The sequence below is a fragment of the Scyliorhinus torazame genome, chromosome 2, assembly GCF_047496885.1.
Source record: "Scyliorhinus torazame isolate Kashiwa2021f chromosome 2, sScyTor2.1, whole genome shotgun sequence".
Lineage (NCBI taxonomy): Eukaryota > Metazoa > Chordata > Chondrichthyes > Carcharhiniformes > Scyliorhinidae > Scyliorhinus > Scyliorhinus torazame.
Window position 1 is genome coordinate 371,681,508 of NC_092708.1, and position 16,468 is coordinate 371,697,975.

The 16,468-nt window shown below is 49.8% G+C and overlaps 1 long non-coding RNA gene across 1 annotated transcript in view; it reads left to right on the forward strand.

Moving 5' to 3' along the window:
- Positions 1–976: 976 nt before the first annotated feature.
- LOC140407923 (uncharacterized) overlaps positions 977–16,468 on the forward strand; it is a 78,252-nt gene continuing 62,760 nt past the window's right edge. Inside the window, exons 1-2 of the long non-coding RNA XR_011939896.1 lie at positions 977–1,169; positions 7,050–7,176. This is a non-coding gene — a long non-coding RNA (uncharacterized lncRNA). The remainder of the gene's footprint in view (positions 1,170–7,049; positions 7,177–16,468) is intronic.

Here is a 16,468-nt window from a genome sequence, read left to right on the forward strand (position 1 = left end):
GTTTGTTAAATTTATATTATATAAATTTTGATATTGTGTTAAAATTCAATAAAAATACTTTATAAAAAAAAATAAAAAAATACAAGAGGAAACAAGGGAATAAAAGGAAGGACCCTTACAATAGATTCATAAATAGAATCATAGATTCTCTACATTGCAGAAAGAGGCAATTCGGCCCATCGGGTCTGCACCGGCCTTCAGAAAGAGCACACTACCTTGGCCCACTCCCCCACCCTATCCCCATAACCCCACCTAATCTTTGGACACTAAGGGGCAATTTAGCACAGCCAATCCAACTAACCTGCCCATCTTTGTGACTGAAAGGTTGATTCCACATTTCAGGTTTGCAGGTTATAACATACAGCAAAGACACATGCAATACTAAAGGTACAACAGGACTGGTGCGTTTGCCCAGCAGCAACCCCTCCTCACTCCCATCGCCCGATCAATATCATGAAAACAGATAATCTGATCATTATCAGGTTGCTGTTTTGTGGGATCTGGCTATGCACAGATTGGCTGCTGCATTTTCTATATCACATGAGCGGCAACACTTCAAGACGTACCTCACAAGCTGCAAAGCGATTTGAGGCATTGGGTGCTCGGGAAAGGCGCGATGTAAATGTGAGTGTCTCTCTCTCTTTTTTTGGCTGCACGCAAAGACCCAACAGAAAGATACACAGCCCCTTTAATTAAATTGCGGGCTGCTTTTCAAAAACAAGTGGGGGGAAAAAATGTCCTCGAAGGCATAGTTTATTTCAAATGTGAGGCAGATCCTTCCTTGTGGTAAGAGTTTGGCAATTAGCAGTGTCTCCTCAGCAGCCTCACATGTCACATGAAACATTTCGTAATGCAGACTAAACTTTAGGCAGTGTCAAATATCCCTGTTCCTGCTCAACGTAGGCACCACTGGCCAGATCCTTTCCTCGGGATCCGACAACTTCCGAGCAGAGCAGACGGGGCTCGAGGCTGCTGAGGATTTTGAAGCACCCTTCACGGCTCTTTTCCCTTACTGGGGCAGTTGCCGAACTGCGCAAAGGGGCTGGCGGTATTTGATTAATTCCATTGACTTAAGAGCAGATTGCGAGCCCTGTGGGGAGGGTGCAGTCACAAGTCGGCTATGATGACAGTTTGGAATTGCCTAGAAATGAGAATGAAGGAAATGAAGTGTATGTATTTCATTTTTTCAGTGGGGCGTGGGCGGGGTTGGGGGGGTGGGGGGGGGGGGCAAGAGATCGCGACGGGTGGGAGTGAAATCAGCAGACATGTTCGCATTATTCAGGGCAATACCACTGGTGGGGCAGTCTAGGATTAGAGAACATTGCTGAAAAATTAGAAACAGGCCTCTCTGGGCTGCAATTAGGAATCACTTCTACACACAAAGGATGGTAGAAGCTTAGATCTGTAGAGTCACATGGCAGAATTTAATGTTCGAGGCTGAATTCATGCTCATTGGCTGGGAAACCAAAGGTAATCCCGCCATTTTCAGGAGGCCCAACGCAATGTTCTAAGAATCTGGCACTTACCGGGACAGTATTGGGCCTACTGTTGAATGAAGCCTGGTGCAGGGCAGGAACCATAACCCCTTCCCCTCCTCACCCCAAGGGGGGGGGAAGGGGGGGAACTTCTGGCGCTGCACTTGGGGTTCACCAGGGGTTGACGATGGATCCCTGGAGAGTGGTAAGTGTGACAGGATGGCATTACCAGGAGGGGGTCGCCGGGGAGGGTGCTAAAGGATGGTCAACAGGGTGGTGCCTTCCAGCGTGACCACCTCACCCACCGTTTCCTAATGCCCGGTCTCTCCATTGGACTCAGAGGGACAGTCCCACACACACCCTGCCTCCTTGAATAGACTGCAGGCAAACCTGACAGCGTTTCTATTTTTTAGGACAGGTTTGAAAGCTGGGTCAGGCTTGAGGAGCTGAATGGCTTATTCCCATTCCTGTATGCTAAAATTTTATAATCATGAAAGTTTAACCCCTTAAAGCCTCTAAGTTTCTAATAATCCCATGCAAGGGCAGCAGCGTTTGATCGTGTGGCATCAAAGAGCCAAGCAAAACTGGAGTCAATGGGAATCAGGGGGAATATCTTCCGCTAGCTGAAGTCCTACCCGGCACAAAGGAAGATGGTTGTAGTGAAAGGAGGTTAATAATCTCAGTCCTGGGACATTGGTGCAGGAGTTCCTCAGGGTAGTGTCCTAGGCCCAATCGTCTTCAACTGCTTCATCAATCACATTTCTTGCATCATAAAGTCAGATGTGGGGATGTTTGCACAATGTTCAGCACCATTCATGATTCCCCAGACACTGAAACAGTCCATGTCCAAATGCAGCAAGACCTGGACAATATCCAGACTTGGGCTGACATGTGGCAAGTCACATTCGCACCACACACGTATCAGACAATGACGATGTCCAATAAGAGAGAATCTAACAATTGCCCCTTAACATTCAATGGAATTACCATCACTGAATCCTCCACTATCAACATCCTAGGGGTTAACAATGACCAGAAACTGAACTGGACTTGCCATATAAATATTATGGCTACAAGAGCAGGTAAGAGGTTAGGAATCCTGAAGTGAATAACTCACCTCCTGACTCTCCAATGCCTGTCCACCATCCACAAGGCAGGAGTCAGGAGCGAGATGGAATACTCCCCACTTGCCTGAATGAGTACATGTCCAACAGCCCTCAAGAAGCTTAGCACTATCCAGGACAAAGCAGCCCGCTTGATTGACACCTTTTCCAAAAATATTCACTCCCTCCACCACCAACGCACAGTAGCAGCCGTGTGTACCATCTACAAGAAACACTTCAGGAATGCACCAAGGCTCCTTAGGCAGCACTTTCCAAACCCACGACCACTACCCTCTAGAAGGACAAGAGCAGCGGACATATGTGAACACCACCACCTGGAAGGTCCCCTCCAAGTCATTTACCACCCTTGGAGATATACCGCCGTTCCTTCACTTTCAGAGATTGAGATGAAATGTCGTCTACCTAAAGAATCTCCACCGATGCCACCTGACATGCTGGGTGTAGTCCCAGCATTTGTATTTTATCTTAAAAAGAGAGTTTAGATGAAAGCAATACTAAAGGATTTGGGGTTGGCAAGGTGGATGGTGCAAAGCTGAAGAAGAGTTGGCACAAGTTAATTGTTTACCTTGAGACTATGTGATCGTCAATTTATTGATGTGGGAAGGTTTGTTGGCTCTCAAGTAGTTTTGAATTATAATTAAGTGTGCTCCTTCCAATTTGATTGCTCGTGAGGCCTCGGCCAGGATGGTGTTTGAGTTGAGTACGGGCTGTGACGTGAGAGTGCAAGACCACTGTGATTCACCACAGACATTGTTGGTATGTTCACAAGCTCCTCTGGAAAACAATGAGCTGAATTTTAGAGTTGAGGTGGGGGGGGTTTGCTGTGTTGATCGCCTAAAGGTACAATGGGGGCAGCCTCACTGAGGTAATTGTGGGAACTCAAACCCTCAGGGAGAGGAAGTACCACCCTTGAGAGCTGCCAGCCAATCAGCCTGAACTGCAGCTGAGTAATCCCCGCAGCGCCAGAGCTCAGTAGCGGGCAGTTGCTAGGACAACACAAAGTCCCCAAGAAGAGGGCAGCATGGATACCAGACTAAGGTAAGTCCATAATCCTTTGGCTAGGGAAGAGATCGGGGACCCTCGGGAAGTGAGGAGTATAAGGGGGGGTGCGGAAGGGGGGGATCAGGCTTTGGAGGGGGTTACTGGGTTACGGGGATGGGGTGGAGTGCTCTTTCCAAAGAGTCGGTGCAGACCAGATGGGCCGAATGGCCTCCTTCTGCACTGTAAATTCTATGAAATCTATGAAAATCTGTGAGTCCACCCACCATATTTTGGTGACAGAGGCGAAATCAGGCACTTAAGCTACCATTAATTGGTTAATGAAGGGCCTCAATAGGCAGGCTGGCTGATGCCTGACTCAGCCACTGAATTATGGGGCACAGCTCAGTAGTGAGTGGGTAGCCAGTGCGCTAGCCACAATTCCTATTTTGCATGGAATCCATCAAAAACATGACCAGCGGGGGCCCCAAAACTCTGCCCAATATTTCCTACCGTTGGAAATAGACAACACTATAATATGCTAACAACAACAACAACTTACATTTTTCTGGCACCGTTAATATCGTAATGTCTCCTGAGGGGCTTGACGGGAGAGTTATCAAACAAAGTTTGACACTGAGCCACACATGAAGATACGAGGGCAGATGACCAAAAAGACTGGTCAAAGAGGCTCGGATGTTACGGTCCCGCCTGCACACCAGGACATTATGCTCCCGCCAAAGCAGCCGGCAATCTAAATGGCCAGCAGATTCTGCCAGTGGGAGACAAGCTATGGCAGGACCCTAAATTCCTGGCCATAGGCTTTAAGGATTGTCTTAAAGCAGGTGGAGAGGCAGAGAGGTTAAGGGTGGGTATCCAAAACTCAGGCCTAGGCAACAGGATGCAGGGTTACCAACAGTGCAGTGGCTAAAACAGGGAATGCGCAACAGGCCAGGATTAGGGAATCACAGGGATCTCAGACAGTTGAAGGGCTGGAGAAAATTACAGGGACCGGGAGGGGGTGGGCCATGGAGGGCTTTGAAAACTAGGGAGAACATTCTAAAATTAAGGCATGGCCAGATTGGAAGTCAATGTGGTTCAGTCAAGCACAAGGGTTGATGGGTATAGAGGGTTTGGTGCAAGTTAGGAAGCAGTCAGTGAGGTTTTGAAGGTGCTTAAGTTTATGGTGGGTGGAAGATGGAGGATTGGCCTGAAATGTGTTGGAATATCAAGTCTAGAGGTACAGGCACAGATGAGGGTTTCAGCAGAAGATAATAATAATAATCTTTATTATTGTCACAATTAGGCTTACATTAACACTGCAATGAAGTTACTGTGAAAAGCCCCGAATCGCCACACTCCGGCGCTTGTTGGGGTACACTGAGGGAGAATTCAGAATGTCAGAATTTACCTGACAGCACGTCTTTCGGAATTGTGGGAGGAAACCGGAGCAGCCGGAGGAAACCCACGCGGATACGGGGAGAACGTGCAGACTCCGCACAGACAGTGACCCAAGCCGGGAATCGAACCTGGAACACTGGCAGCAGAGTCAGGCAATTTTAGAGAGGTGGAGGCGGTCTTAGTAATGGAGCAGATAGGACGTCATAGCTCAGTTAAAAAACCCAACGTTGGACTTGAATTCACCCTCCACTCTAGAATGGTTTAAACAAGCACGACCCCATCTTGAGTCTAAGAACAATACTCATGTCGTGGGTAAGGGCAGGGGTGTGTGGATGGCGGGGGGGGGGGGTTTAGACCGGCTTTCTACTTTTTTATTTGCAAGGTTCTAAAAATATTTTTCCGCTCCATTACTTTCAATTTGGCCACCCGACATCTGCCCCCTCAAAAGGAAAAGAATAAATCCCAAATCTGCATGTAACCCTGTTGTTAGGAATTATTACTGTGAGGTACTTGGGAGGGAGCATGTGGACAACATTCACAGGCAGATCAGCACATGTTTTTATTTGCTTACATGCCTTCAACCACAAGAGTACTTTTCCACAGTGACTGCAAGAACCATGTAATAGCCACTCTTTAAAGAAAGATAAAAGCTGCCTTTAATGATGAGTTAGGCCCAGTGCTGTGCTCAGTTTGAAAAAATATACCCCCATGCACGTCTTTTATTTCTGGCCGTTTTTTCCTCCCCACCCTCATTCCCTACTTTTTCATTCATTTCCCTTTGGTGGCCGGCATTAACAAACTATTCAACTGCATAGGCGTCATCATCAACTCTGCCTTCCTGCCCCGCGTCTGCTAATATTGCTTACAAAATGGCTTCAAGGGCGCACTTTGGCAAACCCAAGTCCAGCCTTAGTATCGCACACTTTCAGTTTAACACCACCAAGGCTGCAGTGTCAAAACAGGTTTATAAAAATTTTGGTTGGGGTTTGTTGGGTTCGATTGGTCCCTGTTTGAATATGTGAGTCTGATTACTTTTGTTGATCACTGTGCGTGATTGATCAAGCCTGGATACAGATTCTGAGAAAAGAAAACAAAGCTGAGGAAAGAAATGGAAGGTGAGCTGAAGCATGGAGCAGCCAGTCTAAAGAAAGTAGAAGCTAGTGTCACCTCTGCCCTGAGCCGAGGTAGGAAGTGGCCAGCAGGGTTCAATTGGGATCACCGCATCTGCTCACAAGTGGCTGTGAGAAAAAGCTCTACCCACATAAGCATTCATGTGTGCGCAAAATCTCTCCTAAATAGGCTGCTCAAATTCCCAACCGGACAAGGGCCAAGCAAAGTAAACAGTAACTCGAACTGCAGCCCAGTCACTGCTGTGTAGATGCACCTTATGGAAAACCATGAAGCAAGTTACTTCAATGATCTCACTGAAAGTCATTTGTGCGTCACGTGATCACATCCAAGAGAGAGGATGCAGCGGATGAACACAAAAATTAAACAGTAAAAAGATAGATCCCGAACATGTTCTCCACCTCTTGAAATGTTTTGTAAGTGCCAGGATGTGTCAACTACCCCACCCTCCATGTTTTAGTTGCTCCTTGTAACCTACCTGTTTGACCAATCTTTAGGTCACCTGTCCTGATATTTCGTTGTGTGCTGCAGAGGGCCTGGGTTCGATCCCGGCCGCGGGTCACTGTCCGGGAAGTGGAGTTTGCACATTCTACCCTTGTCTACGTGGGTCTCACCCTCACAACCCAAAGACGTGTAGGGTAGGTGGATTGGCCACGCCAAATTGCCCCTTAATTGAAAACAAAAATAATCGGGTACTCTAAATTTATGAAAAAAAAGAATCATAGAATCTCTACCGTGCAGAAGGAGGCCACCTGGAGGAAACCCACGCAGACACGGGGAGAAAGTGCGAACTCCACAAAGTCAGTCACCCGAGACCGGAATTGAACCCGGGTCCCTGGCCCTGTGAGGCAGCAGTGATAACCACTGTGCCACCGTGCCACCCCTTGAGACGTTTTACAATGTTAAACAAGCTGTATGAATGCAAGTTGTTTTTTGTTGCCAGGAGTCTTACCATTAAGATCTTGTGAAATAGAAAAAAGAAAACCTGCCAAGATTGGAAAAGCTGAAAGAGAAACAGAAAGGGTTCGGAATACATAGGGGAGTCCAGCGGCACCTGGAATGAAGGTGGGGTAGGTCACGATTTGTTCGAAATCCTTTCTCGGAATAGTGGCTACCTTTTATTAAGAAGCAGAATAACATTTTCTGCGTTACAAAATAAACTAAGTTAGATAATTAACTCGTTGAGGCAATGCAGAAATATTACCCCGTTACGTCGAGGACCGGTTCCAGCTGAAATGTTAGCCGGCACCAGCAGGAGTCAAGCAGAGACTGTCAAATTGGCCACGAGTCAGTAATATACAATCCCCCGGGAGTGAAGCTGCTCTTTAATTCTGAGTTGAAGCCACTCGGAGGGTTTGTGCCAATCCCCTGATACGTCTCCTGCTTTTGACTCAAACATGCACCGACAGGAGCCCTGTGATTGCGAAACACGAAAACACAATTGGGTGTAGTCAACAGACATCAATCGGATTCTCAAGTCCGCAGTCAATGTACTGAAAGGGTGGACCACCCGTGTCTAAATACTTCAGAGCCAGACCGTAAATATCCTTGACTCGCAAGCATTCAATTTAATTCCCGAGCCAAGGTGTGTGTACAGGTTCAATTGTTTCCATCTCAGCTGCATTGGTTGTTGTGTGACAGGATGCAGGCTGACCAGCTCTTCCTCTGCATTACAAACACTTCCTGGTGGATCACCTCCATGGTACAAGCTGGCATTCGGCATGACCTGACTGAATCTTCAGCTTTAGGCAAATGGACTAACATTGTGTTGCTTAGAATGCTTCAGTCCTGCACCTACGGCGGCACGGTAGCCCAGTGGTTAGCACTGTTGCTTCACAGTGCCAGGGACCCGGGTTCAATTCCTGGCTTAGGCCACTGTCTGTGCAGAGTCTGCACGTATTCCCCGTGTCTGCGTGGGTTTCCTCTAGGTATCCGATTTCCTCCCACAAGTCCAAAGATGTGCAGGTTAGGTGGATTGGTCACGCTAAATTGCCCATAGTGTCCAAAGGTTAGGTGGGGTTGCTGGGTTACGGGGATACGGTGGAGGTGTGGGCTTGGGGGTAGGGTGCTCTTTCAGGGGCTGGTGTAGACTCGATGGACCGAATGCCTTCCTTCTGCACTGTAAATTCTATGATTTCTAATGCCAGATGCGATTCAGCATTGTCACCAATGGGGTTTTATCCCACTTAAGACTTTGACTAGATTTTCAAAAAGCAACGTCAAAAGACTCTCAAACATCGGTTAGAAATTAGCATGGAAGAAAAAAAAGGGGCTCACACTTCAGCTGTGCCTCTCGTAATCACAGGACATACCAAATCATTTTATAACCAGTACACTAACTTGAATTGTAATGACTGTTAGAATGGAGGAAATACAGCAGCCAATTTCACAAAGCATTCTTCTACACACACAAAGCAAACAAAGAGTCAGGTAGATAACGTCTCCTATTGATTTCTGTTGAGGGGTAAATTTATTTTTCACTTACTAATTCATGGGATTTGGCGTCCCTGGCAGGGCCAGCACTTGTTGCCCCTCCTTAATTTCCTTTCAACTGAGTAGTTTGGTCGGCCATTTCAGAGGGCAGCTAAGGGTCCACCAACATTGCTGTTGGCCTGGAGTTACATGTAGGCCAGACCTGGGGCGGGATTCTCCGACCCCACGCCGGGTCGGAGAATTACCGGGGGCTGGCGTGAATCCCGCCCCCGCCGTGTCCCGAAGTCTCCGCCACCAGAGATTCAGCGGGGGCGGGAATCACGCCGCGCCGGTTGGCGAGGGCGGGTATCGCGCCGTGCCGGTCGGCGGGCCCACCCCCACCGATTCTCCGGCCCGCGATGGGCCGAAGTCCCGCTGCTGGAATGCCTGTCCCGCCAGCATGGATTAAACCACCTTTTGAACAGTGCGACAAGGCGGCGCGGGCAGGCTCCGGGGTCCTGGGGGGGACCGTGGGCGATCTGGCTCGGGGGATGCCCCCACGGTGGCCTGGCCCACGATCGGGGCCCACCGATCCGCGCGCGGGCCTGTGCCATGGGGGCACTCTTTTTCTTCCTCCTTCGCCATGGCCTTCACTATGGCAGAGGTGGAAGAGACCCCCTCCCCTGCGCATGCACGGGGATGACGTCAGCAGCCACTGACGCTCCCGCGCATGCGTCGCCCGGCGAAGACCTTTCGGCCCTGGCTGGAGTGGCGCCAAAAGCCTTTCCCACCAGCCGGTGGAGCACAAAACACTCCGGCGCGGGCCTAGCCCCTCAAGGTGAGGGCTTGGCCCCTAAAGGTGCAGAGACGTCCGCACCTTTGGGGTGGCCCGACGCCAGAGTGTTTCCCGCCACTCCATCCCGCTGGGACCCCCCACCCCGCCGGGTAGGAGAGAATCCCACCCCAGGTAAGGACAGCAGATTTCCTTCCCTAGAGGACATTAATGAGCCAGTTTGGCCAGGACGCCAGTTAATCATTCCCATGCTCTTCTTTGATTAGTGCATTGGAAGCATTTGCCTCCAGATTTTAAACTGAGAGGACAGGTTAAGCGTCTCATCCACAAGATGCCACATTCTCAGCACAGCACTCCCTCAGAGCGGCAATGGAGTGTCACCTTGGATTAGATTCAGAACAATAGAATAAATAGTGAGCCTCATTTCCACCCACCTGATAAATGGTCTCGTCTTGAAACCTTTCACCTGACGTAACAAGAGGGTCTATTTGATGATTTGTCATTAGTTCCAGTCCCATGCCAAACCTAAAGATGCTCATTTGTCTCTTCAAGTTCTCTGATTAACCAGCCTGATCTAACTTCACGCCTGTGAGGAAAGAGCAGGGGAATGGGAGCAATTGAATGATTCTTTCAAGGGGCCAGCACAGACTTGAAAGGCTGAATGGCCTCTTTCGGAGCTGTATCATTCTATAGGCTGCTTGCCAGGCCAGTCAACAGGACTTTCTGATTCTTCTGGTGAAACCTGAGCTTTAAAGACCAGTCCTTTCAACGGATAGATTTACAAAGTCACAGATATGCGTACCTGCTAACTCGCAGCACTGTGCGTTCTCCACACAAAACGGTTAACAGTGAAATCTCTCATTGTTGGTCAGACAATTCAAACTCCTGTGGAACAATATTCAGAATGACTCATTCTAGATAGTTTGGTCACAGCAGTAAACCTACACTGTCCACCTCCTGCCCGAGATGTGTGAGGATAAACAGCCAACCCCCATGCCCCATAATATTCAGTTTGCCCAATCTTCAGCTGCGTACAGAATTTTATTTCAAACATCAACTGAGATGGTGCTGGTCCAAAGCAATAATGTTTAGTGGAAAGTTCACAGGAGACCCTTCCCCAACACGAGCAGCCAATGAATATAAAGTTGCAATTCAACTTCATGGGCTTTGCAAACAGCTTCAGAATTCTCCAGCTCTCAAACCCTCTGAGATTTCTGTGCTCCGCCAGCTCTGACCTCCTGAACATTCCCAATTGTAAATCACTCAGCCACTAGCTTGCCTTCATCTGCCAAGGCTCTCAGCTCTGGGATGCTCTGTCTCCAGTCCGCCTCTTCACATCTCTTTCCTCCTTTGTGACACTCCTGAAGACCTACCTTATTGGCTGGGTTTTTGGTCACCTCCCTGAATATCTCCTTGTGTGGCTCAGTGACAAATTCTGCTTGACAGTTGTTCCTTTCGTACACCTCGGCACGTTTTACTATTCCCGGGACACTACGTTTGGGAGGCTCCCACTGGAGGTGATATGGATCTGAATTCCCGCTCCCAGCAGCAATTCAGTATCCCTCACCCTGCAAATTTATGCATGGCGAGAAATACGAGGGATTTCCGAGGGAATCCTCCTATGGGACCGCCACTTTGAGCGGGCAGCCCAATAACGAGGTCCCGCGGCAGTGCCCCTCACCTCTCCGGGCATCGGAATGCAGCCCCTCACATCTAGCCCCCCCGCCCCACGTTGTGAATCAGCCCCCCCCCAACACCAGATTTTCTGGGTCCCTTCCCCAGATACAGGGGTGACATGACCCACCTGTTCCCAGAGACCCCTAAATAGGGAGACCACCCCCAGAGAACCCCCAAATGAGGGACCCCCACCCCCAGGGACCCCCCAAAAGACCCCCTCACTAAAGGAACACCCCCCCCACAGACCCCCAGAAAAGGGACCCCTGTCTCGAAGCGGCAGAGTAGTCCAGGCAGGAGCAGTGAAAAGGAACAGTGATTTTCTTCACTTCCCTGCCTGGATTGCTCTCTAGCTTCCAGAGAAGTGTCTGTTTCCTTGGGGGAGTCTGTGAGGGTTTCCTTTAGTTAGGGGGGTGACCTTTTTGTTAGGGGGTCTCTCGAAGGGTCCCTTTAGTTAGGGGTCGTCAGGGGTCCCCTATCCAGGGAATCTCTGGGGGGGGGGGGTTCCCACATCCAGGAGGTCTAGGGGGGGGTTCTTCTTATCTAGGGGGTATCTGTCTGTGTCTCCTGTTTTATGGTCGCGGATTGTAGTTGGGTGGGGGGGGAAGGGTGGCCCTTGGGTGGAGTTCTAGGAACTACTCCATTAAGGTTTTACCGCCTTGGCCCACATCGGGGCCACACTGGTAAATACCAGTAGTGATCCCCGTCCACGGGAATCCCAGCCCAATGGACTGGAGAATCGCGAAGGCCCAGAGATTCTGGTCTCGGGCCCAGTGAGCTCCGACGTGGCTGCAAAGCCTGATCCCGCCGCCAGTGAGACGCTGACGCATAGCGGTCGGTTTGGCGCACAGCGTGAACCTCGATTCCGGCCGGACACCCGACTCTCCGCCCGATCGTGATCTGCTTTGCCAGCGTGACAGGGTGGTGAATCCAGCCTTATGTCAAAGATGCTACATAAATGCAAGTTGTTGTTATTGTGTGCATCTCACAGTGAAGGTGGCCTGCGAAACACTGCCACCTTTGGCCTGGTTGAATTAGTGGATCGACTGGTGACATGAACAATGGTGCAGATGACAGACATGTATCTGGGGCGGGATTCTCTCAGCCCTGCGCCGGGCTGGAGAATCCCCGCGAACGTGCCACGCCGCCCCAACGCCAGCACGCGATATTGACATAAGGCTGGATTCGCCACCCTGTCACGCTGGCAAAGCAGATCACGATCGGGCGGAGAGTCGGGTGCCCGGCCGGAATCGAGGTTCACGCTGTGCGCCAAACCGACCGCTATGCGTCAGCGTCTCACTGGCGGCGGGATCAGGCTTTGCAGCCACGTCGGAGCTCACTGGGCCCGAGACCAGAATCTCCGGGCCTTCGCACTGCCATTGGCGCCGACGTGGTTGGTGCGGTGACGGTCGCGGGCCGCTCTGCGCGGCCTGCCCGCCGATTCTCTGGCCCGGATGGGCTGAGCGGCCGTAGGAAAAGAGCCGAGTCCTGCCGGCGCCGTTCTAACCTGCTCTGGGCCGGCGGGACCCCGGCGTGTAAGGGTCGGGTGGCGAGGGAGGGGGCGTCCGACACCGGGTGGGGCCTCCCATGTAGCCTGGCCCGCAATCGAGACCCATCGATCGGCGGGCTGGCCTCTCTGGCTGAGGGCCTCCTTTCCTACGCGCCGGCCCCTGTAGCCCTGCGCCATGTTGCATCAGGGCCGTCGCGTTGAATTAGGCCACTGCGCATGCGCGTGTTGGCGCCGGCGCCACTGTTGGTGGCGGCACAACTGCGCTTGCGCGGATCCGCGGCGCACAGTTCGCGCCGGGATCTGCAGCTGGAGTGGCGCAAACCGCTCCAGCGCCATGCTGGCCCCCTATAGGGGCCAGAATTAGACATAGGAGCGGCCCATTCACGCCGTCCTAAAACACGACGGCGTTTACGACAGCGTGGACACTCTGCCGTGGGATTGGAGAATCCCGCCCCTGATATCTGGAACCCTCTGATGTGACAGTATCCACTGCAAAGTGGAAGGAAAATTAACACGTGTTCAACAATCCCTGCAGTACTCAAAGGATAATCTACAGACAATAGAAACAACTTGCAATTCTAAGACATTGTTCATATCCACAGGATGTCACAAAGTGGTTTCCAGTTAATGATATAAGCTTACATTTATTCACTGTTATAATGTAAGAAAATGTAGGAGTCAATTCATGGCAAAAACTACAATGTGATCAATGCCCAAATCATCTGTTTAGTTGCTGCTGACTGAGGGATAAATATTGACAAGGACAACTCCTCAAGGGAACCTCTTACATCTCCATGATCAGAGATTACCTCGAACTAACATTCCATCTAAAGATCAATCCCTCCCACAACACTACACTGAACACTAGGTCATCACGTTCCCTGGAGTGGGGCTTCAACCCACAAATATCTGATTCTGAGGCAAGAGCACTTGCACAGAGCCCACCTGAGAGGTCCTCCAGTTCTGCTTTCATCAGAATGTGTTGAATGCTGGTGAGCAATAGACATGAGCTAGTGGCTTAGAGGTGAGCAAATTGGAGGGACAGTCAGAGTGTATGTGATGAGAAGCCATGGCAAAGTACCTGCACCCGATGTACAAAGCTGAATTCGATACTTCCTGAGAGCTTCGTTCTTAGAGCTGCCATTTTGCTTTAAGGCGTCTTCATTTATACCATATGCAACAATGTTATTTACAGAATCATGGGCGAGATTCTCCGCATCTAAGACTAAGTATTGACGCCAACGCAGAATTCGTGGACTTTCACGACAGCAACACTGGTGCCACATCTGGACCGATTCCATCACTGTTAAGGAGCTAGCACTGGGGGCCACATGGAACACAATCAATTGCAATGAAAAACGGTGCCGGATTCACCGGTTCTGCGATTGACACTCAGGAGGCTGACAAGCTGCAACTGCACATATACATTACAAACCCCACACACACTCACCCCAGCCAGCAAGATGGCACTGGTTGTGGTGGAGCACCCAGGGGGTGTCCTGGGGGGGGCGACCTATAGGACCAATGCCCCTAAGTTGACAGTGGGCTGTAAGCGGTGTGCCCAGCTGCATGACTGCCTTTCCGGCTGCGGCAATGGTATTCCGTTTCCGTTCATCCCGACCCCATAGCCCACCTCCTGGCAGAAGCCTCCCGGCCAGCGGCACAACTGTCAGCAAACTACGGCAATGTTGGACACTTTCCGTACGCCTTCTCCCTCCCTCAGCAGCCACCACACTGGTTTCACGATTTTTAAAAGCACAAGTGAACCGTGCCGTCGGGGACTCGCCCCATCATAGGCGGAGCATCGCGGAGGCCCCGGATAATACCGGGTCAGGCCCACTAACGATAAGCAAACAGTGCCCGCTGTACGTGCATACCGGTACGCATTGACGCACTGTCGAGGTGACGGAGAATCGCGAATGGCATCAAATCGGCGCCCGTAGCAATTATGGAGTCGGAACCTATTCTCCGCCCAATCCCGTTTTGCGATTACGGCGTCGGAAAATGGAGAATCCCGCCACATACTTTTTCTATTTTGAGGAGATGAAATCACAGCAGACAAGCAGTGACATAATGAAGTCACGAGACCGCACCAGCTTGGTTGAACTGGGCTGTGATGTCATTTGTAGCTAAGTAGTCTACAGTTATTAAGACACACACGTGGAGAGTGACCACTTTGGTGTATTAAGAGCGGTGCTTGTGAGCCGTGTATTAATGCCTTCAGGAGAAAAGGTGGAAACATTGGCGAGACAAGTTTAGAGCATGTAACAAAAAGCCATGTGATATAATTTCTATCCCACTTACAGTGTCGATTTGAGCACTCATAAACACACACAAACAGAATTTAAATTACACGTGCAATAAATGATTAAGTAAAGCACTAATATTCTTGATTAGATCACATGATGCCCTACATACCTCATAGCTCTGACTCCTATACACAGTAGGCCTTGAGTCAAAGTGGATTCTTCCCCAAAATGTAGAAAAAATGCACTGCGTAAATAAACATTGTGCAATTGACAGAAGAGATCAGAGAGCAAGAGCTGTCAATCGAGCAATGTTTTCCGTGGGTTTCAAGTGTTTTAGTACTCTAATGCATGTCTGGGCTCTGTCAAGAATACATAGTGGGCAGGATTCTCTGGCCTCCCAGCCGCATATTTCTCAGAGGTGGGAGGTGGCGCACCATTCGCTGGCAGCTGGATTCTCTGCTCCCGCCGCTATCAATGGGAATTCCCATTGAAGCCACCCCATGCTGCCGGGAAATCGGTGGGCGGGTGTGCGCTGCTGGCTGGACCTGAGAATCCTACCGCCAGCAATTGGCTGGCGAATTCCGATCAATGAGGCTTGGTTGAAATCCATTAAATGGTTGAAATAAATTTGCCTGTTGAAACACCTAAGCCCAGGAAAAAAATCTACTCGATTGACAGCTCTGGCACTCTGATTTATGCTGTCAATTGCACAATGTTTATTTACACAAAGTTAAGGGGTTTCAAGTGATTGCAATTTCTGCTATTGATATTTTAAAATGACTGGGAGTTGACAGATGTAAAAATTAACTTTTTTCAAGAAAGTGGAAAGTTATCAATGAATGGCTCTTGAAGCTATTTTAACACCCTACTTTCACTGTAGTATTTATGGGTTCTATTCAGTGTACATTAGATGAATGGACATTGAAGCGCCATAGCTTGGCATGTAGGGACATGAGAGGACATGGAGGATGGGTGGGAGCATTCATTGGAATTAGGTGCTTGAAGGTCGTGGGGTGGATGGGAGCATACTTTGAAATGGAATGCAGGAGGGGTGGGTGAGGACATGAAGTTGCATTGACCATGGGAGTGAAATTGGTGAGGGATGGTGGGCCTTCCTGCTTTATTACAACTGAACCAAGTCCCACAGCGCCAAGGTGGGCATTTCAAACAGACCACCTTAGCACCCTGCAGCCCTGTGGCTGCCTCCGAACTTTTTCCCAGGTCAGTTGGCCCGACTGTAACCCACATCTGCGCTTCCTCCTCCAAAAAGGCTGGCTCGGAATTTTCCTAATCCTCTTTTGAGGCTGAATTTCCAGTGTAGCCTAGTGATTGCTCCAGATCCCGAATGTGCTGCCTGAGAGTGCGGTGGAGGCAGATTCAATCGCGGCTTCCAAGAGGGCATAGGAAAATGACCTGAAGACAAAAGAATTGCAATGCTACGGGGAAAATGCTACGGGGTAAGCTGAGTTACTCTTGCAGAGAGCTGGCACAGACACGATGGGCTGATTGGCCCCCCTCTCTGTGCTGTAACCATTCTATGATTTAATAATTCCTTGAAATAGGCAGCAGAATGGTTGATATATACAGTGACAAAGGTTTTAACGTACTTAGCACTATCTATCATAATAATTATTTACATTATTAGTGGAATTCATGAAGCTGTTTCAACGTGCGTTGCCCTCTCCCGAATTCTTTCATTCTTACCCGCGCTGTGAGCTGGACTC